The sequence below is a fragment of the Zonotrichia leucophrys genome, chromosome 28 (assembly GCF_028769735.1).
Source record: "Zonotrichia leucophrys gambelii isolate GWCS_2022_RI chromosome 28, RI_Zleu_2.0, whole genome shotgun sequence".
Classification (NCBI taxonomy): Eukaryota; Metazoa; Chordata; class Aves; order Passeriformes; family Passerellidae; genus Zonotrichia; species Zonotrichia leucophrys.
In genome coordinates this window covers 425,636-451,607 of record NC_088197.1, presented here as the reverse complement: position 1 = coordinate 451,607, position 25,972 = coordinate 425,636, and the positions used below count along the sequence as shown (strand labels likewise).

Below are 25,972 nucleotides of genomic sequence, written 5' to 3'. Positions count from 1 at the left end.
ACTTTCTCCCTGCCTAACCTCCCAACATCCTCATAAGTCCTCCTGAGTTCCCTGTCCCCTTTTCCAGAGGTGATAAATGCTCTTTTCCTCCCTGAGTTCCAGCCAAATTTCTCTGTTCAGCCAGGCCAGTCTCTTCCTCACCAGCTTGTCTTTCAGCACATGGGGACAGCCTGTTCTTGTGCCTTGAAGATTTCCTTCTTGAAAAGTGTCCAGCCTTCCTATCCTGTCGCAGACATCTTTTTGTGAAAATCCTTTCTTAGGATTTTTCCTGCTGAAGCTGAGAAGTTTCCGCAACAAAATGTAAACAATGATTATCTGCTGCTGTGGAATGCAACAGGTCCATCCGTGATTGGCCCATCTTGGGCCATCCTTGGGCCATAATTATTGGCCAATCAAGGACCAAGCTATCTTGGACAATGTCTGAGAGAGAGCTGCCTTTTGTTGTCATTATTTTCTATTCTATTCTTAGCTAGCTTCTGAGAGGAAACCTTTCCTTCTATTTCTTTTTAGTATAGTCATAATGTAATGTATATATCATAAAATAATAAATCAAGCCTTCTGAACATGGAGTCAACATTCTTGTCTCTCCCCTCATCCAAGAACCCCTGTGAACACCGTCACAGACCCCTCTGCCCCTCAGGGCTGTTTCCCAAGGGGCTCTCAATCAGTCTCCTAAGCAGACCCAAGTCTGCTCTCCAGAAGTCCAGGGTGGCAGTTCTGCTGTCCTCCTTCCTTATTTCTCCAGTATCAAAACCTCTGTCACTTCATCATCGCTGTGTCCGGATGGCCTCAGCTGTCACGTCCCCCCAGTCCATCTCTGCTCACAAACAGCAAGTCCAGCAGGGCGGCTTCCCCGTTGTCTCACTTTCCAGCTGTGTCAGGCAGTTCTCTTCCGTGCACTCCAGGAACCTCATAGACTCTTTTCTCTCCACTGTGTTGTATTTCCAGCAGACATCTGGTTAAGCTGAAGTCCCACACAAGAACAAGGACCAGTGATTGTGGGGATTTTTCCAGCTGCTTATAGAAGGTTTTGTCTGCCTCTTCCTCCTGGTTGGTCAGTCTATGACAGTCAATGTTCCTCCCCCAGTCCTTAACTATAAACCTATGCATTTAACCTTATCACTGGCATCATTAAGCTCGAAGCAGTCAAAATACTCACTCACACATACGATTACCCCAACTTGGTTACTTCCTTGCCTGCCCCTTCAGAATCTGCAGCACTCCAGTCATGTGAGTTATCCCACTGTGTCTCTGTGGTGGCAACGATGCCGTAGTTTTCTGTAGGATATGGGATAATAATTATCAGAGTGGTTACGGCTCATGCTCACCAGAAGGCCCCACAGAAAAGCACAGGATGGGCGGGAATGGTCTGAGGGCAAGAGGCAGCTGGCAGTGAGGAGTCAGTCAGCTGGATTTGTGAGATTGTGATTGGCTGGAGGAACACAAGGACAGCGTGTGAGCGGGCAGCTGATTGGCTGAAGGAACACAGGGACAGCGTATGAGCGGGAAGCTGATTGGATGGTAGGATGCATGGACAGCAGCATGGCAGCTGAGCCAGCCAATGGGTGCATTCTTTCCGTTAAGTTCTGTTACGTCTCAGTTTGGTTTCAGTTAGGTCAGGTTAAAATTAAAGGTATATGTGGAAAATGCGTATTATATGATTGGCTTTTCACAAATATTAAAATGAATATTATATGTGTTATGTTAGAAAGTTATGCTGAATTAATCCTTTTAAATAGTGTGTTAAATATAGTTTTAGGCTACAACATAATATTAAAATAGAGACTGTGTGATGTAAGATATTTTTCTAACTAGCTCAAGGAATGGATAAGATAATCAAGAAATTCTTCGCACAGAGTTAACAGCAGCAAGACACTAAAATCCCAAAGAGAAGAATTATTGCCTCCTTATCGGGAAGAACCAGGCTTCTTCTACCTCCTTTCAAACTCCATGGACCCAAACCATTATTTACAAGAAGAAGAGGGAGAAGTTAACAATAAACAGAAAAATCTAGTTTGAAAGGAATGTTTGCATCATGTATGAGATATATGAATACGCAACAGCTATTGCTTTTAAAGGTTAATCATTTGTTAGCAGACATGCTTTTTTGAGGAAAGCATCCAGACTTTTGTAATTCTTTGCACTTTTTATTGTCCTTTATTGTCTTAACTCTGATTGTCCAAATTCTTATTGCTCTAATTTATATTACTATTTTTATAACCATTTTACTACTATTAAACTTTTAAAAATTTAAAACAAGTGATGGAAAAGGGGCTGATTCTACAGTAAAGCAATCTCCTTTGGATGCATAAGGGGGTCCATGTCACTTTGTTCCCCACTTCTACAGTTTTCCAGCTGCACAATGGCTCCCAGAGTTAATTTTATTCCCAGCGGCTGGTGCATCGTTGTGGTTTTTTGATTCATGAAGAGAATAATATTGATCACACACTGATTTCATTGTTTCTCAGTTTCTCAGTGCTCACCCCAAGTCAAGGACTTTTCATTCTCTCATGCTCTGCCAGTGAGGAGCTGTACAAGAAGCTGGGGGGAGCACAGCTGGGAAAGCTGACTCAAACTGGCCAGAGGGATATTCCACACCATAAAACATCCTGCCCAGTGTGTGAACAGGGCAGAACTGCCCAGGAGGGGCTGATTGCTGCTCAAGAGTGGGCTGGGCATTGGTGAGCAACTGTATTGGGCTTCACTTGTTCCTTTTGCATTTCATCTGTCTCCTTTTCACAACAATTATTAGTGTTGTGTTTATTATTATTGCTGGGGTTCTTTTGTGGTTTTTTTTTATTGTTAAACTGTTCTTCTCTCAGCCCATGAGCTTTAACTTTTCCTTCTGATTCTTCCCACCAGGGCAGGATGGAGGTGCGTGAGGAGCAGCTGCATATTTCATTGCCAGCTGGGATTTAGCCATGACACACGCTCAGTGTCACAACACAAATCCTTCCATATGTCCAAACATGGGTTTGATAGATCAGCAGGCATCAACAGGCCTGTGAGAGTGAAGCTATAAATTGTGCTGATTTGGCACAGCCTAGTTCTTAGTATGAGAGAAAGGCCACACAAGTAGCTTCTCTGACAAGCTGCTAGAAGCTTCACCATGTCTGACAGAGCCAGTCTCTGATGGCTCTGAAGATGGACATGCTGCTGGCCCAGTTAGAGAAGCTGGTAACACTCTGTGACATATTTGAGAAGGAAATCAAAATGGCACATGGGAAGGTGTTTCTGAGGGGTGGTGAGGCGCTGCTGCCAGGGGCGATCCCTGTGCTGGGGGTGGCCATACAACCATCCCAGCCACCACATTCTGGCACGGCCCGCGGTGAGCCTTGCCCGCCTGGCCTCTCCTGGCCAGCCACTGTGCCATGGGCAGAAGGGCAGGGGCAGCAGCTGCTTCCCCTTCCCGGTGCACGTGGAGAGGCATTGAATGGCGCCAGCGCCACTGCAGCCACCACTGCCTGTGCAATGGGGCAGAGCCGCATGGCTGGCAGCAGAAGCATGACAAGTGACTCCAATGTGGAACCTGGACGAGATCAACTTCTCAGTGCTGCAGGATCCTGCAGGAATCTTTGAACTCGTGGGATTTGTTGGCAGTGGTACCTACAAGCAATAGCTCTTCTTCTAGTCAGAGAAGAGGAGGAAGTGAGGACTCGTGAGGGAAAACAACATGGCGGCACCAAGATCAGTGGTAAAGAAAGAGGGGGAAGAAGTGCTCCAAGTGTCAGAGCCAAGATTTCTCTTCAAGCTGGAGTGAGGACTGTGGTGAAACAAACTGTTCCCTTGTAATGCATGAAGTCCACAGGGAGATCTACTCACAACCCATGAGAAAAGGTGCTCACGCTGGAGCTGGTGGATCCTAAAAAAGCTGTGGTCTAGTGGGAGACCTGAACAAAGAGAGAGAGGCCATGCTTCCAAACTAGAGCACCTAGCCTTTAAAGATTGCATCCCATGGCCTAGTGACACATGACATGCAGTTTTGAGAAGACTCTTTTGCCTGTGGGAGGGACTCATGTTACAGCAAGCTGGGCAGGACTGCTACTTGTGAAATTAGAACCATGCTGAACCACAGCCGCTGAGAACTGTCCCCACGGGAAAGACTCCACGGCATAGCAGAAGAAAAAGACTCCTCTTCCTAAGCAAACTGTAGAAAGATCTCAAGTGATGAACTGAAAAGCTTCATTTATTCCTCATTACCCTCTGACTCTGTTAATATTAAATTTACTTTATACCTTTAAGTTTGAGCCTGTTTTGCCCTTAGAGTGTTTTCTTCCAATCCTTATCTCAGCTCATGAGCCCTTCATTATGATTTTCATGGGTGCCTGGTGTCTTAACCATTCCCATTTCTTGAATGCCCCTAGTCTATAACAGCAAGGATTGTAAATGACATAGGATTTATGAGCTGAAACCTATGCTTTGAATTACATTTGAAAACAAGTTGGTAACCAGTACATTTTAGGGCTATCCTTTCCCCTCTGCAAAGGGCCACGCACTGCAAATGAATGTTGGCATATCAAATCTTGAAACAATTTACTATAGCTGTAATAACTACATTTCTGTTCTGTCACCCCTAGAATGGGAATGCAATCCCATAAATTGGGCCCCACAATTTAAAAAGGAATGTGAAGGTCCTTGAATGAGTCCAGAGGAGTGGAACCAAGCTGGTTGGGCTGGATTGCATGCCCTTGAGGAGCAGTTGAGGGCTCTGGCCTTGTCTCCTTTGGAGGCTGAGGGACACTGCTGCTCTCTGCAGCTGTCTGAGGAGGGGACATGGAGAGGCCAGTGCTGAGCTCTTCACCCTCGGATCCAGGGACAGCACTCCTGGAAACGGTGCAAAGCCGTTTCAGGGAAGGTTCAGCCTGGACATGAGGGAGCATTTCCTTATGAAGAGGGTGCTCAAACCCTGGAATGGTCTTCCCTGAGCGGCAGTCAATGCCCCTGGCTTGTCAGTGTTGAAGAGGCATTGGGACAATGTTGTAGTGTGTTGTTAAGTTTTTTGTATTACTCTCCCATTTTATGTATTGTTTCCCCCCCGTTCAATGTAAATGGTTCTGCCCTCCCCAGTTTTCCCGCCATAGACCATGGTTACCTCTGCCCTTGGTTGTGTCAGTTACCTAAGTTATATAATTTCCCCTCCTCCTTTTCTCCTTATAAGTAAACTTTTCCTCCTCCCTGGGCCCAGTCAATCACCCCCCCACTCCTCCCAGTTTTCCAGAGCCTTCTTCTCTTTGGGGGTTGTGGTTGGCTGAGGTCCCGGGGCCCCTCCTTTACCTTGTATCTATTGGTTTCCCCTTTATGTCAGTTATGCTAAGTTCATCCCCTCACCCTTCCCCATTGGCTCACTGTAAATCCCTCCCTTATACACCCCCCCTTCTTTAAAACCTTACTTCTCCTACTCCTCGGGGCCCTTCCCAGGTTGGTGCTCTTCTGTTGGTTTTTCCGTGTCATCAATAAACCGACCTTCACCCCCAGTGAGTGTGCTACTTCTTCTCTCGTCCACTACCGCAGCAAGTTCTGGTCCGCAAGCCAGCTCAGCCCGAGGCCAACAGACGCCGAGGGGGGCTGGCAGTTTATGCAGTTGGGTGTCAGCCATTGACCCTCTGCTAGCCGGACATTGACCTTTTGGCCACATACACCTCGGCGCAGGACAATGGCCTCGAGAGCAAGCTTTAGTTTTTGGTCAGCCCTGAAGGGCCCAGGGAGGTGGACGAGATGGTTGTTGTAGGTCTCCTGTAGCAGGCACAGGGCCTGCAAGGTCTCTCTGGCAGTCAGCAACCTAAGATAAGAAATGCCTAGTCATGATGACTGGACCTAAGAAACCCCTCTTCCACCCTTGGACCCTTGTTATCTCTCTGTAAAACAACAGGTCATTTTCGTCTTGACCCTTACTACTGGACTGGCTCCCAAAACTCCTGTACTCTATATAAACCCCTATTTCTGCCCAGTTCAGCAGAAGGGCTGCCACTGGGACCCTTTGCAGAAAATACCAATAAAGACACCTCTGTGGAACCTCACACAGCCCTCTCCTCTCTCTCCCTGCGTCTGCCGAGGCACCTCGCAACCAAAGAGCTGATCTCACTTAAGAGCTGAGCTTGTTAAGATTGCCAGCAGCTTTGAGCCTGCCTGAGAGGCCCAGACAGGTTGTGCTTAACTGGACTTCCCTGTCTGGGACACCCACGGCAGCCAGAGTTGGTAAGACCTCGAAAACCCCAGAGCTGCATTATATTCTCCAGCTGAAATATTTGAGTCTGCTTAGTTCCTAGGGCTAGCTGCAGGGCTGCAGGGTCCCACCTGTGCCATTGCAAGGCTTAGTGAAGCCCTGGCACTCTCTGGAGCAAGAGACTCAGGGTGGGTATGAAAGGTGTATGCAATATGCAGCACATGGCCACCAACTCATGGAGAGCTGAGGGACGTGATGAGGACTCAGCAGCCAATGTTCTATACCTCAAGTAACACCACTTGCACACATTCATCTCAGTACTTCTGTATGAGTGTCAGAGAACCTGTGAATGAAATTTAATGAAATGAATGGAAATGAAGTCAGTTTTGTTTCTAAAAAAATCAGCTATTTAGTGTATCATCCTGAGTTTTGCTGCACTGGTTGTGCAAGGAAAGGGGAGGGTGTTCTGACACTCCAGCAGGCTTGCCTGGGACACTTCACCCTCTTCAACAAAAATATCAGCAAGGAACCCTTAAGTGTACAGTGACGTTAGTCCTGAGGTCCTGACATTCACCCTCAAAATGGTGCTACAGGATGAAATCACAGCAGGTATGGGCAGAGCCAAGCACTACAGAAAGGGCACTGGATTGCTTGCTGAAGTTGCAGTGTCTAATATTAGCCACAGGTCGGATACTTTAGAAAGCCTTTCAAGAAGGACAGAGGTTGTGGGACAGCTTTCCTGCCTGTAATCCCCTGGAGCAGCACACTCAATAGCAGCTCTTTGAGGCTTGTAACCCAAATCCTGCCAGGCTGCGCAGAGAGCACAAATGGCTCTTGGATACTTAGGCCTGTACCTAAAATAGGAACAAAGCTGCTCCCATGTGCGTCCCCACAAGCTGGGGGAGGGCTCACATGATATCTGAGAGTGCCCGTGCTGTGTGCATCTCTCCTCTTTCTGCTTCACTTACAAAGTTGTACCTTTCTCTCAAGATACTGAACTTTGGCACCAGGCAGTAAGCCACCTTCTCTGCACACTCACGGGTGTAAGGATATCCAAGGACAACCAATTCAGGCTGATACATGGCAGGAAGAATGTGGCAGTAAGACAGTGCAGCAGCCGCCAGCAGCAGGAGCGGGTGAGTGAACTGCCATGAGCAGCGATGGGTGTGGGGTGTGGGACGTGCTGCCTCTGCACAGAGAATATGAGGGCCCTCTGTGACCCTAAACATCAGGGTTCAGAGTCCAAATGACACCATAAGAGCAGACACCAGTGCCAGAACATTGGGGTGGGGGTGCCAGCGGGAAAGAGAGTAAGTGGAGTTGTGTCAATGGGCATCACCTGTCACTGCAGGATTTAGGGCAGAGTTCAGGTAGCAAACAGCTGCTGAGAGACAGATAAGGGGAACCCGATTAAGCCCAAACAAAAAATTCTGCATCAGGCCTGAACAAATGAAGAAATTAAATGGCACAGAATTCAGGATTATCTAAGTGGGAAAAAGGAAAGTACATACACCAAAATATCAAAACAATGGTGTTAACAGTAAGCTGCATGTTAACTTCCTAGGCAATAGTATGATCAAAAGGAATGTCTTGAGAGGGTGTTGGCTCTCAAAGAGGAGCTGTTATTCCAGAAAATTCATAGAAGACATTGCTTTTACAGGAATAGCCATTGGTAAATTGAAGGAGATCTAGAAGACTTTCAAATTTTCCTAATCAAGAATGTTCTTTAAATCCCACCAGCCGCTCTGCATTTCAGGGTAACTAAGATGGCAGAGACGTGTTCAAAGCACTCTGAACACGTTCTCTAGGAGAGTATGTAATTTATAAAGGTCCTGTGAGTGAAACTAAGCTCTTGCTGCTATAGTGTGCAGGCTTCGATGGCATTCACAGATCCAGGTTCTGCACCACTGGCTCATACATTCCATTCCATTCCATTCCATTCCATTCCATTCCATTCCATTCCATTCCATTCCAGCTGTACTTTTTTTTTTTAATTGCTAGACTCCTTCTGCTTAAGTCATGTAAAACCCAATACCCCACTGGTCACAGCCAGTGCCAAAATGATGCCACGTCTGGTACCGTGAGCAAGCAGATATGAAGGAACCCAGGTGGAGCTGGATTTCACAGCTCCTACAGAAGGAATCAACAGCAGGCTTGGAACAGAGATACCTGCTTTCTGTGAAGACACTGGGGATTTGTTTTAATAACCTGACTTAGCTGATGACATGAAGATTTTAAGACTCCCCAGACTGTTAGTGTTAGGAGTGTTGGCATGAGTAATGTCACTGACTCAGAACATGAGCATTTCCAGAGAGGAGGTTTGGTGCAGTTGATCATGGTTGGGTTCCTCTTGAGAATCATCAGTGATGTGTCAGCCATAGTATCTACCCTCTGACACCCTCATTGCCTGACCATAAACATATTCCTCACCATGATCTACAGGAAGGTCAGTTTCCGAGTTTGTCTGCCAGTGATAATTCTTTCAAAACTCCCACCTTACCCTCCTCTGACAAAAAAGCCATAAAGTGATAATAGAAAGGCATGTTCAAAAGATGCTGTCAGCAACAGCATCTTATCAAATTTCAGGTGTAAATAATTGCACATTCTGGAACCTGTGCAGTTCCAGTTAGACACTGTCTCACAGCATCTTCTCTCAAGACCAGAGGAATTGCAGTATCTCCTTGTCATGGTTTGAGCCTGGCACAGAGCCAGTGCCCCCATGAAAATGCCCTCACCCTGGTGTCTGCTGTGAGATGTGACCAGGAATAAGCAAAACAGGCTCCAGCTTAAACATAAAGAACACTTTATTACCTAAACTACAGGAAAATAGGGAAAAACTATAAGGAAAAGAAAAAAAAATTGAAAACCTTACAAAAAACCACTTTCCTCCTCCCCACTACCTGACTTTCCCAATCCGATACATTCTCCCAAATCACCAACTGCCCAGCCTGGCACCACACTTTAGTATACTCAAACTTCAGTTCATGAAGAGGAGAGGAGTCCTTCTTGTTCCATAGGCTTCCCCTGGAAACACACTGAAACCTCGTGTGCTTCCCTGTCACTTCGGCACCGCCCGGAAAAAAGTCCTTTTGCCGCTTGTGACATCTTCCTTCCATGCCCAGTGCTCTCACCACCGTGCATGGCCAGAGCTGCTTTTAGGGTTGTCTTTCAAGGATGCCTTGTCTCACTCCAAAAAGGCACAGTCTCTGCTTTGGGACATCTGTCCCCCCCATATTTTTCCAACCCCCTGGGGCCGGGGGGTCCCCACGATGAACCCTCCTGGTTCTGAGGCACTGCCTCCCCCTAAGTGCAGTCTCTGTGTCACAGGAACAAACTGAGTCCATGGCCACAAGAAAAGTCCAGCCACAAGGCCACTCCAAGCATCTCTCTCTTCACTCAGCCAGTCTTCTCTACGTCCTTCAGGCCAGGTCCTTGTCTCATCTCATCTCCTATCTCCCTTCTTATTCAGCTTCGAGGAGGATTAGCATTTTTGCAAGGCCCCAATCATGAAAGAAAGGGGTTAAAACTTTCAGTCTCTGTCTGTCCCGGAGCTGCGGCACTCCCACACACGCTGCCGCTCCGGCCAGGCACTCTTCCCCCCCTCCTTCTCCTCCTGGGCCGGCTGCTATCACATTCGGTGTCGCCGGCTCTCCTCTCTCCCTCCTGGGGAGGGGGGGGGGAATGTCTGCCCGATGTCTCTTGGGGCTCCTCCACCCTTCCATCCTCGAGGGCCTTCTCACCCCCATCTCTGTCCAGGCCCCGGGCCTACCGCATGGCTGCCCCTCCCCCGCCCAGCAGCAGCGGCTGGACAGGGGAGGGAGATCCGACTTCTTCTCCTCGACGTCCCAAGAGAGCCTCCCAGGGCCAGAGCCCTGCTTTTTAACCCCTGTGTTTTCTCGGAGGTGTGTCCAAACCCCACTGGCTACACCAGGTGTCAGTATCAAACTCCGAACATCCATTGGTTTGACCACAGCATCCCAGAATTCCCACTCCTTCTTGGTCAAACTACCACACTCCTGAAGACAAGCCTCCCCCTTTCTTCATAAACAGGATCTATTTCAAGAGTAGATGAACCAATTCCATGAAAATGCTGTGTCCTGGTCTTGAGTTATAATGGCTTTAGGATCCTCACTAGGATGGAGAGGTGCACGCATAAGACAGTAGGATGAAGTGTTATGAGAGTTACAACTCAAGAGTGACTTAAATGCAAGAATCCACACAAGGTGAGGTTTGTTGCAGCTGGACCAGTAAGGCTGCAATGGGCAGCAGCTCTGCCCAGATTAGTGCCATAGCAGGCACAAGCATTCACTCACCATCGCCAGACCTGAGCACATCCACCTCTGGGGGCACCAGTGCTCAACTGCATTTGGAGTTACATAGAAGTACAGAATGTCTTGGATTGGAAAGGACATTTAAGTCCATCTCATTCCCGCCCCTGCCATGGGGCAGGGACACCTTCCACTATCCCAGGTTGCTCCAAGTCCCATCCAGCCTGGCCTTGAACACTTCCAGGGATGGGACAGCCACAGCTTTCCTTGGTAAAGTTTGGCAGGCCTCATCATCCTCACAGGGAAGATTTTTTTCCCAGTATCCCATCTAAGCCTGCCCTCTGGAAGTGGGAAGCCATGCCCCCTTGTCCTGTCCCTCCACTCCCCCTTGTCCTTTGTCCTTGCCCAAAGTCCTCCCCAAGCTCCCTTGGAGCCCCTTAAGGGAGTAAAAGGGGCTCTGAGGTCTCCCTAGAGCCTTCTCCAGCCTGAACTAATTGTGCTTACCTCAGGTCCTGCTGACTGGGAGGAACTTCATTTTCCCACTCGAGGGTGCTGTTCCCATTGGCAAAGGCCACCCTTCTGCTTTTCCAGTGCCCAGCATCACATCCCAGAGCTCACAGACAAAATGGCCATCAGGCTTGCTCAGAGCTTCATTTGGACTCACTGAACAGGGTTTAAGAAGGTAACATTCTTGTGGACTCTAACTAGAAGACTTGTTTGACCTCTGAACATATTATCATCCTGTTCACAGTGGGCATCTGCTGGATAAATGATTACATCTTTAGAAACCTGTGTACACTCATAAATATATTGTCATATAAATACTAACCCAGCAGGGGTTCGGCAGTCCATATTCTGAAATTATAAGTGATTTTGAAGTACTTAATATCCTAATTGTTTCATGAAGTATTGAACAAACCTGATAGGTAAGAGACTGGATGCCCATCTTTGTCCTTCAGTCTCCTTTGGATGTCTCAAGGTACAGATCCCAAAAAACCTGGTATCTCTCATGGCTTGAAGGCAGCACTCTGCAGAGGGATTGAGTAGCAGTATTCAGCACTTGTAATTCTATACTCACCATGATTTATGATTATGGACTGCTGAGGCATGCAGGGTTAGCACTTCTGAGCAGGGCTCTGCTCTGAGCTGCGTTGCTGTTGTGCTGCTGTGGCTCTGTGTGCTGGGGACCCTCTGGTGAGGACACAGACGGGTCCTCCTTGAGTGGGAGGACTTGGATCACACCTCTGTAACTAAAAGAGTCAAAGTGAATGCAAGGGAAATGAAAGGCAAACAACACCTGAGCACCTTCCTTTGCTCCAGGGGTCTTAGATGGTTTTGTTCCACCTATTGCACACACTGAAACAAGCAGACTTTTGCTTGTGGAAAGCCCAATCCCAATCCTTTGGAAGTCAGTGGGAGTTTTCATCAGTGGGCTTCAGATCAGCCCCAGAAAAACTGGCTCTATAAATATGGTGATTGCAGATCAAGCACTGCTTTAAGATGGTTTCAGTGATGCCACACAAGTACTGGATGACCACCTGCTTGTAGGTGTCCAGGTGTCCCCTGGGGCTCTGAGATGGCCAGAGTTTCCTGACAGGATTGTAAAACCAGGCCCCCAGTACTTTGTGCAACTGTGTTCTCTGATATGCTGCGGCAACCTGGCTACTGTAACCGAGACTGTTTACAAGGCATCCCTTTGCCAGCAGCTGGACTGTGCATTGCCTAGTGGGAATGGAGCAGGTGGACTCAAATGGGTAAACGAGAAAACTATCAGCAAGTCACTGTGTTTGTTTTAAAATTGTTCACATTTCTGTCTGCAAAGGTATTTATAACCATGCTCATCATAACCGTGCTGACTATAGCTTTAGAAAAGTCTGGCAAGAATAAGCTGATGGACAGCATTTCAGTGAGACAAGGGAACAGCCTTAAGTGCTCCAAGAATGCATTATAGCACAGGAACAGCAAACAGGATCTGTGCTCCCAAGACTCGAGAGCAAGAATGACGGAGTGGAATTTTTTTTGGCCTGCGTAACACAGGACAGAATAGATCATCTCAAGGGGTTTTTTTTTTCCGGCCTTAAAATCTACCCAGCTGTACTGCACTGATTCCAAAGCCGTGGTCCACAGAAGGAGCACTTTCTCGCTGTTTCGACTGGAATACTATGCATTACTTTAACCCCTGTTCTCCGCGTAAAGAGCGGCTGCAATTTCGCTGAAGGAGCCTCGGGTGCTCTGCGCCGAGACCTCCCCGCTCGGCCGCCCTGAGCGGGGGCCGGGCGGGCAGCTCTAAGCCGGGAGCGGAGCGGAGCAAAGCAGAGAGGGGTAGTGCTGGAAGCGGAGCGGAGCGGAGAGGGCGGAGCGGGGCAGCGCCGGGAGCGGAGCGGAGCAGAGAGGGGCCGTGCCGGGAGCTGAGCGGGGCAGCGCCGGCAGCGGAGCGGAGAGGAGAGGGTGGAGCGGGGCAGCACCGCGGAGCGGAGCAGAGAGGGGGCCGTGCCGGGAGCTGAGCGGGGCAGCGCCGGCAGCGGAGCGGAGCGGAGCTGAGCGGGGCAGAGCCGGGCCCGCCGCCGGCTGCTCCGCCCGGGCGCTCAGGGGCCGCTGGCGGGGCCCGGGCCGGAGGTGAGGCCGGAGCTGAGCGGGTGAGAACGGGCGAGGGCCGGGGGAGCCGCGGGGCTGCGGGGCCGGGAGCGCTCAGCTCGCGGCGGGCACGGGAGCGTCGCTTTTACCCCTGAATCGAGGAAGATTTTCTTGCTAGCAATGAAAACTGTTCTCAGAGAAAAGGATGGCAAAGCTGGGCAGGAGGCTGAGATATTTCGTTTGTGATTTGAATTGTTTTTAGGAAGATTTGTGCAGTGAGCAAAATTCAAGTAGGATAACGAGAAAAAAAAAAACCAACCAAGCAAACCAACCCTAATTTTAGTCTGGAGTTGCCAAAAACCTCAAATCAGATACTTGACAGCAAATTCCACTTCTGGAATCGTTTAAAGCCTGACCAACTGGTAGGTTTTAGTAGGTAATGGCAATAAGAGTAAAGTCAGGTGTCAGGGTATGAGGTGAGTGTTGCTGGAGCAGACCGGTGTTAATTTGCAGTCTGACAGCTGAATTTTAGCTCACCAGATTGGAAAATGCATCTTTATCGATATCAGTTTATCATCATTTAAAGGTAATTCATTCTTTTGAAAATGTAATATGGAGTTTTGTGAGATAAGTTTTGCCAAAGTCAGATGGAAGATGCGTGTGAGAGGACGCACGTGGTGAAGTTTGTCCTCAGAAGGAATCTACCTCTCTTTCAGCCAACAGCGAGAACTGGGGTGAGGTGGGTGACTTGGCTGCTGACTGATGAATCTACAAGCTCAGGTTTATCAAGATAGCCATGAGGTTTGAAAATGCAGAGGAATTTTTTCTGTATTTCTGTTTAAAAGAAAAAAAAAAAAAGGACAAAACTTTTTTTTACCTGCGAGTTGTACACTGAAAGATAAGACTGTGAGATGCTTATGTTCAGAGCAGCAAAGAAGCTGCCCAAATGGAAAAATGCAGCCAAAAGAACTTTTTACTGAGAATCAAAGCTGTTGAGGCTTATCAGCTGTTAAAATCTGTTGAAATTTGCATATAATATTAATTTTCTTAATCTTATCGCCATCTAATGTCAGAGTTATGCTAAGGAGATAAAGCAGAGTAGAGACTTCACAGCTTGACAACTGCTTCCAGACAGGAAGGAGGGTAAACACCTGCAATGAAAAATTATTATTGTCCTTTTCTTTTGTTATAGTCTACTAAAATCCACAGAAATGGCTGTGTTTTGCTGTCTGTCACACCAGTAACTACAAGAGACTTGTCTCCTCTGTTCACATGTGGCAAAGATCAGATTCATGCTGCCAACCTTTCATGTTGGGCTGAAGGATTTCAGCTTTAATCAAAATTAAAAACTCGTCTGAGTTGGTGTCCTTTTCCCATCTTGTTGGACAGTGTCTGAGAAGCCCCTGCATTGCCAAATGAGGCACAAGTGGTGCTTGAGGATATCTCAGCTCTCTGCTTTTGCTTCCCAACCTGTCTGAACTCCAAAGGCTTACTGTTGTGTACCCGTGCAGGCATCCATCCTCACAGGCTTCCAAGTTCAGTTTCCTGCCTTTCTGTTGAAATAGAGTTAAAGAAGGCTTCTTTTTAAAGCTTCTCCTCGTGATGGAGCTTTTTCCTTCACTTCCTGAGGTCACCAGATTGATGGAGCGCATTTCCATTGGGTTTTTAAACACCACTTACAGTTTCTGATGTCCTTTTGAATGCAGAACTTAAGTGATGTCTGATCTGAAGGACAGCATGAGCTCTGAAAAGTCAATATCTTGACAACATCCAATCTTTTATAAACCTGGCAGTGTCCAAAAAACACAAAAATAACTAATTCAGGCATTCCTGCAATTTATATTTTTTCTAACAGGCAGCTAATGAGAATCCTTGATCATATTCATGAGCCCAAGAAGGCTCAGGAAAGTCCAATTGCTTTCTGTTCTTTGAGATACATAACAAGAAAATTGATACTGTTTTTCTAAATTGTATTTTCTATTTTAGCTCTAGCTTTTATAAAACCCTAGACTCTTCCCTGCAGAGCTCTTTGGGGGAAGTTGCTTTCAGGCTCATAGAGTTATCCAAATTTTTCTTTTCTGACATGTTTATGGCAGAGAACAATACTTTGCAGGGCAGGGAAGGAAGTGAAAGCCTTTGTAGATCACTTATTTTTGCATTATTCTAGGAAGTGGCTTATGTGGTCTCAAAATACAGAGGTCAAACTGCAAAGCTGCTAATTCTGCTTGTGAAAAGTGATTGTGGTAAAGGAGTGTTTAGTCAATACAGCTACAGATGACAAGGCTCCGGCCATCTGAGTGCACGCCTGTTGCAGAATGAGCCATTTGTTGGGGATGAGTTATTTGTCGGGTGCAGGGAAAACTCGGACACTCAATATGAGATCATCAAGCTCCGTTTATTGAAGAGAGCATCAGATGCTTATACAGCAAGTAATAAGTTCATCAGTATTCTGTAATTTACACCGTCTATTGGCCACACCACAACATCAGCTCTTCCCCATTCCTTAGGGGTCACATCTCTCTTTTCTCATGTCTCTTTCACTATTTGTTATCATACTACAGCTAGGTCTAAAGACACGCTATCTTGCAAGTGCAAGACTTAGAATTAGCTACAACCTTATACTTTTCTAATTCTTAGCTACTCTCCCAACACATGCCTGAGCTTGGTCTCCTTTTCTTGCAAGGCAGTTCCAAGGTACAAGTCCATGGGGCTTCTCTTTTTGGAGAGCACTGTGCACATTACTGGTACACGAGTTGGGTTTGTGAGCAGTGCTTGTAGCAGATGGAGGCACATCACAGCTGAGCTGCAGCAGCTGGGTTCTCACCTGCCAAGGTCAGGATGATTTGTCCAGACTTTGGAAGCAGTGGCTGTAAATGAAAGATCCCTCAGTGAATCTTTGGATCCTAATTCATAGCAAATTTCTCTGCAAGAGGGTAAAATGCAGCTAGAATATTATTGTACACTACTTTTTCAGGTCTAAGGTGAGTAGGGGATAGTTCTTTAAGCTTGTTACTCACTCCTGAGAGAAATAGGAGAAAAATACAGGCATGGTGTTTGGTGTGATATGATCCAGAGGGTCCCTCAGTTGTGTATGTACACCCAGAAATTGCTTGGGGGTGTATCTGTCACATATTTAGGCTTAATTTTCTGATGGGTTTTTTTGTGTGTGTGTTTTGGGTTTTTTGTTTGTTTGTGGTTTTTTTGGTTTTTTGTTTGTCTTTTTCTTTTTGTTGCTGTTGTTGGTTTTTGTTTGGTTGAGTTTTTTGGGGTTTTTAGGTTCCTTTTGCAAAGGTCAGTAAGGACTCGATGATATGAGTGCCGATATTTCCAGATGTGATGTAGCAGATGGGTGTTTGGAGCTCAGCAGAAGTGCAGTTTCATTGGATTGAGCTGCATTCCTGCAGAGAGAGGTGCCACCTTTGCCAGGTCCAGGCCACTTCTCATTTCCCCTTACAATCTTGCATTGAGCTGCACAAATGATTTTGAAGCCAGGAGGTGAATTGCACTGAGGAACTGGCACGGGGTAAAATCACCCCTAAGTGATAAAACCAGAAAAGGTTTGGTTTAAACCCAAATCTTTTCCTCAAGCTGGTTCTGTGTGAAGCCTCACAGATGCCGTGCTGAGCATGGCGGGTGGTGCAGTGATGGGGGAGAGCTGGCCAGCTCCAGGCTTTGATGGCTCTGCGGGTTTACACTGGCTCTCAGTTGTGAGGAGCCTCTCTCAGCAGGGGCATCTTCGTGCTGGAAAGAGCAGCAGTTTCATTTTAAGGACTGTAGTGGATCTCTCCACCCACTGATACAATCTTAAAGGAAGTACATCTGTTTCTTTTCCCACTGTGGTCCTCGAGTCTTAGGCTTTGTTCAGGTGAAAACAAACTTAGAAGAAAGGAGATTGTAGAACATGAAAGAGCTGACATGCACAAGTCAGAACAAATAGTCCATCTTGATTTCCTGTACTGTAGGATGAAAGTAACATGTACTTGTTCTTTGAAATGCTGAGTCATTATATCACAGCATTTTCTGAAAAATCACATTTGTTTAATACATTTAGGCTCATTGGATATATCCAGACATTATTATGACATAACAAGTGCACACTAAAATCCAGTGGGGGTGCAGCTGAACTGAGGGGCATGCAGTTTTGAGCTGACTCCACTTTAGCTGTGAATTTAGAGCCTGCTGATAAGAACAAAAGTGCCATGAGATTTGTGGAGTCAGAATTGTTTATTGTGCTCTGTGTTTTATATCCTGCTTGTATTTCTAATGTCTGTTCCACGTTTCTTCCCTGTGGGAGAAAAGCCACGCTTTCATGTAAAGGAAAAGTAGAAGTTAAAAGGCTTACTTAAAGATAGATTGTTCTTGAGGAAGCCAAAATCTTGTAATTATTTCTTACTAGTAAAATTAATTATCCTCGTTGCAGTTAATATTGAGATATTGAACACTTGAGTGGCATCTGTTGCAGGTGTAGTTTGCACATTTCCAGCACTGTTTCATTGCAGTGCCACACACTGCAGGTTCTGGTAAAAGCTGGAGCTCGGGGAGCCCCTAGACCTGGAGTGCACCTGAGAGGAGCTGCAGGGGAACCTCTGCCAGGAGCATGGACAGCCCTGGAATGCCCAGTGCAGGCTCTGGCTCTGGAGGAGTTCCCGGAGCTGCTGCCAGCCCAGGCTGGGCCTCTGTGAGGCTGCCATGGAGGGCTGAGGATGCGCAGAGTTGTTCTCCACTGGATGCACCCTGGCCACCACAGCTCCTGTCCTTGGGCCTGCTTTGGTGTGACTCAGAGCTCCTGGTCCCACACTGACCTGGCTGTGGGGCGCTTCTCACCTTAACTAGGTGTCTGCAAGTCTGGTCTGTGCCCCTAGCCACCCTCCTCTATGAAATCAAGGTTTGCATTTTATTGTGGGTCTCTGCTATATGCATGTATTCACCTTTAGTGTATCTATCAAAGGTTTCATATATAATTCTACTGGCATTCTTTAGCAGGTTCTTCTTAAGTAAAAAGAAAAAAACCTCATCATTTTCCCAGTTTTGAAAGTCCACTTAAGGCTGTTCTGTTGGGGGTTGTTTTTATAGTGTATGCCTCAGCAGGTTTGTCCAGAATTAAACAGCAATGTCAAGAACCCAGTGCATGTTCCCCACTCCTTTTCCAATATGCATTAGTTTTAATTTAATCCAGGAGTTTTATTTGGAAAAAAATAGGAAATACGTTCAAAGAGGACTGCAGTAATTCCATAAACTTTGAGACTGATTCACCTTTTACTGAAACTGGTTTTGATCAGAGCTAGTGTCTTTGTTTTAAAAGTCAGTTCCAAAAATAAAGAAATTCTTAAAATACTTTTCTTTCTGAGGTTGCTGCACTGGTAGTCACAGGTTATGGCATATGCCTTCCAACCCAACAAATGCCAAGGCTTTGATTCAAAACAGATAAGGAAAAATAAATTGTGAAAGAGGTAAACTACAGGCTGTGTTCACATTATTTTGTTTGCGATGAACAGTGTTATTTTTATCCCTGAGGTACTGTAAGAGCTTTTGGGACAACAGCTTCCCTGTTGTTCATCTGTCTGTCTTCATACATATTTGAAAGATCCTTCTGAAAGATGAATTGTCAGAGTTTGTGTTTAATGTTTTCAAAGAAAAGATCAGAGGAATTCTTCTGTTTAGAGAGGATATTGAATTAAAAGCATGAAAGCAGAATTCCCCAAATAATCACTTCCGTATGACTTTTTTTGTAAAGTTACTTGTGGTGAACTGAAGCAAGGAGAAAGTGACCCTCGGTATCAGCATTTTAAAAATAAACCCTTAGCTCAGGCAGCGTGAGTCAGGGCTGTGCCCGGGAGCAGGAGGAGCTGCTGGTGGGATGAGGGATGGAGGCAGCACTGGTGGGATGGGGGATGCAGCCGGAGGTGCTGCTGGTGTGCTGGGGGATGGATGCAGCTGCCAGAGGTGCAGCTGATGGGATGGAGGTGGATGCAGCAGGAGGTGTTGCTGGTGGGATGGAGGATGGATGCAGCACTGGTGGGATGGAGATGCATGCAGCAGGAGGTGCTGCTGTTGGAATGGAGGATGGATGCAGCTGCCCGGGGCTGGCACCCTGTGCTCGGGGCTGAGCTCTTCACCCTCGGCAGCCGCTGCGGCCACCACGGTGCCGGCTCGGGCAGGGCAGGGCAGCTGTGGTGAGGTAAATCAGTGTCTGTTCTGCAGAGGAATTGGAGGAATAAATGGGATGTCTGAGTTCTCTCTCAGATCCTTCAGCAAACACAGGGTTCCTCAGCAGAGCAGGAGGAGCAGGGCAGCTTGAGGAGGGACTGTGCTCCTCAGAAGACCAAGAGGACCCCCAGGGCTGAGCCATCCCAGTGAGCCTTGTCTGTGTCCAACGGGATCACTCATTGAAAGGATCCCACTGCATGTGTGGTTATACCATCCCATAATGCCAGAATTACTGGATAAATAGCACAGTTGTTGCAGCCTTCAAATCTTGACAAGGAATACACCATCCTACAGTTATTTGTTTATGTAATAGATAAAGCTCCATTGGAGGCAGGTTCTCTTCGTGTTAGGCACCTTCCAGCTAAGAAGAGAGCACAATGCCTATGGAAACAACTGGAGTTTCACATTGTGCTTTATAGGCTGCTCCTATCACAGAGCTTTTAATTTATCTGTGCTAATGATATTCACTTTTGTTTTTCAATGAACATCATCATGTGATAGATTGCATTACTCATTAAGCAGTAATGCTTGTGAAAAGTGATTCTCAATGGTTTTAATCTTGGAGAAAGGCAAATCTTTCTATCAGTTGCTATCTCAATGTTTTGACATATTTTGCTTTTGCAGTAATGTTGGGAATGTAGATGTTCTCAGATAAGGTTTTACGTTTTGTGTTTTGAAATGAATAATCATGAAAGCATGTACTAGTTTTACAGGTAGGAGTATAATTTAAAAGAATCTTAATTTTAGCGTAATTAATTTTTTTCCCTAAGCTTTGGAACAGGCTGGGGAGTTTGCAAGAACAAATACCTGGGAAACTGATGGAACTGTTGATACTGAAATTTAAAGACAACTCATAGAAAGTAATAAAAGCCTGTGTGTTTCCTGTGTGAGGGAGGAGAGCGAGGGTTGTGTGAAAAGTCATTTACTGTGTGTGTAGGTGTACTGCATTGCAATACAGGATGCCTCCCTCAACTTCATGCAACAGATTAATCCCAAGTGATAGGTAAGCACTTTTCTAATCTATGTTGGCATTAAAGGTGATCCAATTCCACTTTGCTGTTTGATGTTTGCGAGGTCTGTGGCAGAGGTTGCACAGATTGGTCCCTGAGGCCTCCTTGTTTAACACAGCAGGTTCTCTTGTTTTGACCCAGCATTGGCTGTTCAGGAGTTCAGCGCTCAGGGGGATGCTCAGAGGTGCTGGGGTGAGGAATTAGAAAACTTGACTGGGGAAATGGCCTGGCTGGAGGAGAAAGAGAGACAAGAGTGCTTGATTCACTGTAGGGCTTGGCTGTATGGATTAGGAGCAATGGTGACGCTTTGGGCTGCAGGGAAGTAGGAATTGTAGGTGAAATAATGGATGAAGAGCTTCTGAGGGCTGACAGACTGTGGAACCTGGGGTGTGGCTGAAGACAAAAGGACAGGAGAGGAGGAGCTGTCCTGGAAGGGACCAGAAGGGCTTGCCAAGGGGGATTCTTAGAGGTGAGGAGAGGGCCATCACACCAGTATGATTATTTAGGAATGTTTATGCTTCAAAAGGGCTGGAGAGTCAGGTAATGCATTGGAGAAGCATTGCACTGTCACGTGAGCTCATAAGAGGCTTTATTGAGTGCTGTGTTGGTATTTTAATGTGATTCAAGTATGGTTTAGAAACTTGAACCTACTACCTGCTTTTTGTTATTCTCAATTTTAAAGTTAGAATTAAACTTTTTAAGGTTTGGTATATGTTTGTTGAGTAACAGGGTTGGTGATAATCAGTTGAGTGATTGCAGTTGGTAGTAGAAACAGTGTCAGGAGTGTGTATTGTCATGAATTATCTGGACAAGTATTTTTTGCTCCTCCAGCATGTGAACATCTATGCACATAAACTGGGTTGTAAGGCCTGAACTTGCCTTTGGAAGAGTTTCTCACAAAGTTATTGCTGCCCAGGCTCAAAGCCTTGAGCCTTATTCAGTGTGTATTCTCACAGTGTGATTCCTTTTTGTGCCTTTCTCTTCCGAAATCTGCCAAAAGGCTTCTATTGGTGCATGAACTGCTTGTTGGTAAAATCTTTGTGGACAAATAGCATTTCTGTTTAGAGGCTTTTTGACAGTTTTTACTGTCTCTTAATTGAGATTGAAGGACATGATCTCATTAAGATTGCCTGACTCTTTCTTTGGTACTGATAAATTTAGAGAAAGAACAGGTGAGCAGTTCTAGGAGAAGTAATTTCCCTCTTGACTCTTTGAGTGATCTTCCAACCTGACTTCTTAGCTCACTGTGGCCTGAGGTCAATAACTTCATAGTCTTCCTCAGTTCTATCAAGTGATGTCAGACAGTGACGGCTGTTTCTGCAGTGAGACTGGAGGAAATAGTAGATGTCAGGAGAAGGAGTGAAGGAAAAAATGCAAAGAAATTATAAGTAGCTCATTTGGGGTTTATAGGTACCTCCTTCTTGTATTTTACATTTGCACTCTTGAGAAACCCACATAGGGACTGTGTGTTTTGTGGAGATGTTGTAGCTGGTGCTGTGACACCAGTGGTGTCTGATGTTCTCACTAAGCCATTATATGGTCTGTAGCTTCCTGCACAGACCAACAGTCAGCATGCAGTCTCCTGTGGTTTTTCGCTGATTTTTGTTTGTTTTGTTTTTGTTTGTTTGTACAGTTAATGTTCAGTAGCAGAACATTGTTCCCAAGTGTCAGGACAACAACGTTTTTGTTACCTCACTCTGTCCTTGGAAGGCGTGTTACTTCATGTTAGCATGTAACAGGAATGTTGCTGCATTTAATAATTTAGCCTGAACTAGGTACCAGCCAAACAGTAAAGGTTTTCAGCTTTTGTCTCTTGCTTTTACCCTGATAATTCAGTACAGCACTTCGCTTTCAGTCTAGTTTGATGAGTGCTGCAGTTCAGCCCAGGTTTTTTGCAGCATTAGTAGGGAAGTATCTCCAGGTTCTTGGAGGAAAGATATGGTAGAAACAGCTGTGGCATTTCAAAATTTGAATCTACCTTCTTGGGTTTTTCTTAAGTTTCAGGAGAGGAGATTTGTGCTGCTTCAGGGATCTGCTTGGCAGGAGCTCATGGGAGACGCTCCTGGCAGATAAAGGTGCTGATCTTCCAGAACAGCCAGATCCAAGCACACATAGTCCATTGCAGCATACAAGAGGACAAACAAACATGGAAGGAGGCAAAGGAGCTCGAGCATGGAGCTGTTGTTTGAGCCTAAACACAAGCAGGAAGCATCAGGAGGGTGGGAGAGGTAGGAATAGCCAAGGGCAATATAGAAATGTTGCCTGGGGAAAGAAGGATGCAGGGAGGAAAGCTGGAGCTCAGCTGCAGTGAGGGGTGTGAAGAGCACCCAGAGCAGCTTCTGAAAGTACATTGGTAGCAAGAGAGAGGCTACGAAAAATATGGACACACTGCTCTGACCACCTTCTGACCAAAGACATGGTGAAGCCAGAGTTATTTGAGGCCTTTTCTGGCCTTGTTTTAGCTGAATAAACCAATGCTTGTTTTTCACTGGGCAGAAGCAGGAAGTTGTACTCGTTGATCTCAGTGAGGGATGGCTGAATGAGAAGAGCTGTCTGATTTGCATTCTGACGTGGTGAGTGACATCAGCTGAGCCCTGCTTGCTGTGGGTGATACCTGCAGGCTGCTCAGAGCCAGCACTCACAGCGCAGCAGCCCAGCAGGGACGGAGCTGGCGAGTGGAGCACAAGGTATGCGAGGTTAGTATGTAATTTGTGCTGGGTGAGGAAGATGTTCTCTGCAGATCTAGGTAAGCAAGTTTGTCTATTGTGGAACTTTTATTTGCAGTTTCAAATGTTTAATTGGGCATTTTAGGGGTTTTCTGCAACAGAGCTCTCCCAAAAGATGAAAGTTTTGGCCTTTGAACAGAGCACATGTGACTTGAAAAATGAATTTATTCTTGTGTAAACAGCGGACATGAAATAATTTGGTAGGAAATGTCAGCTGGTAGATCTAAGTGAGGAGAACATGCAAATGCTAGGAAGTTGAGGGTAACTGGACATTGGTGGAGAAACAAGACTGCACAAATAATTTCAAATTTTCAATTATTTTCCCAAAAAGAGGATATGGAGAACGGAGTCTGGGTGAGGAGGGTGAGCCTGGAGAACATAGTGTTGGTGATTACAAAGGTGAGGAGGTTGTGGTTTCACTTCTCTTGCTACTGGTCACAGTTGAAACATCTTATTTGATTCAAAACAAATGGAGGTTCTGCCAGAAGCTGTAGTTTTAGGGAAAAGGGTATGTAGAGTCACAAGAGAAAGAGATAAGAAGGCTGAGGAACTAGAGAAATAAAACAGAATTATCTGCAGGTAAAAAGAGATTAATGACAAAACCTGTACATGTGGTTGGAGATTCTGCGTCAGTTGTGGGCAGAGCAAGCAGGCTTGTAAAAATCTGCAAAAGAAGCTCAAAGAAATGGAGGTGTAGAGGGTGCTGAGTTCCATAGGAATGTTACTTTGACAGGGTGACGAAGCATGCTAGCAGAGCTAAGGCCAATGAGTAGTTCATGGACTGCAACTATATGGAAAAGTTTAAATATCTTTTCATTACCATGGGAGGACCTTCTGAGGCATTTTTCTTCACTGATAAATTTCAGTTGAGTCCCTTGGACACTGTCCATCCATGGTTAAATTTACATTATAAGAAAAGCCTTTAAATGGTGAAGAACCAAGAGAAACATAGTTAAAAAAGGGATCTTGGGTAGGGGAAGTGTTGTTTTGAGTGAGGCGATATCTGAAAGCAGATATGACTCCAGGATGGCTAACAGAGATGAGGAAATGGAAATGAACATATCAGAACTAAAGTGAAATTTGAAAAGCTTAATGCATTCCCTTCAGGCAGGTGACTCTAACTAACTAATCTCCATCTCAGTATGCTGAAAGTAATGCTACATGTAACTAAAAATTTTGGAGCAAAGATTTTTTTATCCATAAATTTTACAAAGTCTTTAGTGATTTTTTATCTATAAATTTTACCAAGTCTTGATATATATTAGAAGAAATGTATAAAAGATTTTACCAGAAAAAAAGAAAAAAAGAAGCAAAAATTATCCTAGAACTATAATACTATAAGACCAGTATTGTGATCATTAGTGTGAAAGTTTAAAACAAGAAAAATCCTTGGAGATGGAGATTAAGATATTAAATATAATTTGAGTGTTCAAAAGATAGCCTGTGCTATGTTAGTCAGAGCTTTATGTGATAAAATTATTTATTTCTGCCTAAAAGAGACATGGTAATTTTCATGTCTAAACTAGTATCTTCTCTTGGGTTGCTCTAACAAGTAGTTTTAGTTGAAGACATCAGGATTCCGGGAGGGAAGTATCAAACAAGAAACTGCCTAGAAAAGCTGTCGGGAGAGAATTTACTCATGGAGTTCTTGACTAATTGATTTCTTAGTAAAATGAGTTAAAGGTTCAAATGCATAATAGGCAATGGAAACTCAAATTTAGGCAATATGGACCAGAGTATGGCAGGAACACAATGGCTCCAAATTCCAGTTTGAAATAACAGGAGCCTTTAGAACTATACGGAGGGCTTTGTTTCTCAACCCCAGTTTCTTGGGAAGATAGGACAAGCCTCTCCATTTTGGTCTCCAGCATATCAAGATTGAAGAGGCTTTTTTGGTTTTCTTTAGCCTTAACCCCATGGAAAAATAAAGCAGCTTGACTCGAGAAGCAGCGTAACTGCATCCTTGTGGTGGTGTGCTCCCCATTGAGTGGTGATTTCCCCCGTGGCAGTGCTGTGCTGCAGGGGATATTTGCATCCTGGGAAAACTGGCCCTACCAGGAAGGCTCTGCAGGAATCCCTGCTGCTCCGGCAGCCAGGCCGTTCACGTGGGGCTGCAATTAAACTAATAAGACTTGGCTGACCTAAATGGCTTGGCCCAGAGCCACCACAGGGATGTTTGTACCTTTGGCATGGTTCACCCACAAACCTGTGTAATCCACCTGCAGACAATGGCCCATGCCTGCTGTAATTGAGCACTCGAAGGCCTCTGCAGCCAGCTCTTTCCAAGATGTGTAAGCTGTTTCTCTTTGTTTCGTCTCCACCCTTATCTGCTATAGTCACACATGTAAATTTATATGAATATTTGTGTACCTATATATTAATGTTTTGCTTGGGAATGGAGTCTGTAAGTGAAGTAAGAGAGTAACTCTTTGAAGACGTAAGCAACAGTTAACATTGCCTGGGTAAACCTGCTTAGCCATTTTACCTGTGAGACGAGCAGTAACCTCCTTAGCTGGGTGTCCTGCTTCTTCTCAAGCAGTTCTGCTTCAAAAGCGAAACCAAGCACAAGCCTGGCCCTGCAGGGCTCAGTGCAGTGTTCTGTGGCTCAGGGTGGGGAGCCCTGCTCTGCTGCTCTGCTGCAGGCACTGCAGATGCAGCAGTTCCTGCTCTCCTGGGAGCAGCCCGGCCAGCCCAACAGCAGAGACCTTTGCAATGCTGAGGGTTCAGATGAAACCACTATGTTCACAAAAACCAAAAAAGCAATCAACACCAGGAAAGGCAAGATTCAACAAAGTAAATACAGTGGATGAGGCCACTGGGCAGCAGAGTCCAGCTGCTTCAAGACCTTCTGGCTGTGTCACCTCAGTGAATTCCCCTTTTCCAGTCTCCTCTTGGTGCACTATGGGCTCAGGAAGTGCTGATGCCTTGTCCTCCCTTACCCAATGGTGTAGCTGTGATACTTTTCTGGTTTTGATTTCATCCTTACATGTACCTTTCTGCAACCAACCTAAAGCTGTTCTTTCA

At 45.8% G+C, this 25,972-nt stretch overlaps 1 protein-coding gene across 4 annotated transcripts in view; it reads left to right on the top strand.

Moving 5' to 3' along the window:
- The first annotated feature begins 12,507 nt into the window (after positions 1 to 12,507).
- LOC135458935 (ceramide synthase 4-like) overlaps positions 12,508 to 25,972 on the top strand; it is a 40,696-nt gene continuing 27,231 nt past the window's right edge. The window contains exon 1 of one of the 4 annotated variants that reach the window (XM_064734432.1): positions 12,508 to 13,047. The gene's annotated coding sequence lies outside the window, so the exon portion shown is untranslated. Of the gene's footprint in view, positions 13,068 to 13,656; positions 13,745 to 22,875; positions 22,919 to 25,972 lie in introns of those variants that run through there. The other 3 variants (XM_064734433.1, XM_064734434.1, XM_064734435.1) reach the window with 3 other exon arrangements.